The sequence below is a fragment of the Eimeria mitis genome, genomic scaffold (genome assembly GCF_000499745.2).
Source record: "Eimeria mitis Houghton genomic scaffold, Emh_scaff7421, whole genome shotgun sequence".
Lineage (NCBI taxonomy): Eukaryota > Apicomplexa > Conoidasida > Eucoccidiorida > Eimeriidae > Eimeria > Eimeria mitis.
The window spans coordinates 2,113-2,693 of NW_013575418.1; positions in this window are offsets into that span (position 1 = coordinate 2,113).

Sequence of the window (581 nt, forward strand, 5' to 3'; positions counted from 1 at the left end):
AGTTACAGTGTAGGTTGCGGTTACTGCTCTCGTTGTCAATGGACTTTGCTTTGCGTTTTGATGGACAGCGTTAGCCATCACGAGCACAGACGCAGAGGCGAGCGAAAAAAGTTTGAGGGCCGCCATGTTTACAGTGTTGAAATTGAATGTGTCAAAGAGGAAAAGAGAAGAAAGGGGGAAAATTTGAGCGGCTTCAAATACAGACGTGCCAATATGCTGTGCAGTGTGCCTGCAGGAGGAGGTGCCGAGGGAGCGGACTGGGACTGGCCCATACCGTCCGGCGTGGGGTCATTTTGCTTATTCGCTGGAGTTGAGTTTACGACCTCGTCGTTGTTAAAAATACTTGGATGAGGCATTTCAATAATTATTGTCTACACAATGCCCCCTACTGCCGCTCAACGCGACGTGAAACCCCAGCGGGAAATCCTTGCCGTTCTGGGTGAATCCGGGATGCTGAGGACCGATGTCCCTCATGCTCGATTAATGTTGTTCTGTCAATGTACCAACTCCGTATAAGGTAGTTGAGCCATTTATGAACCTTATGAGTTTGTGTTGCGTTGAAACTGTGTCTCGCCGCCCTC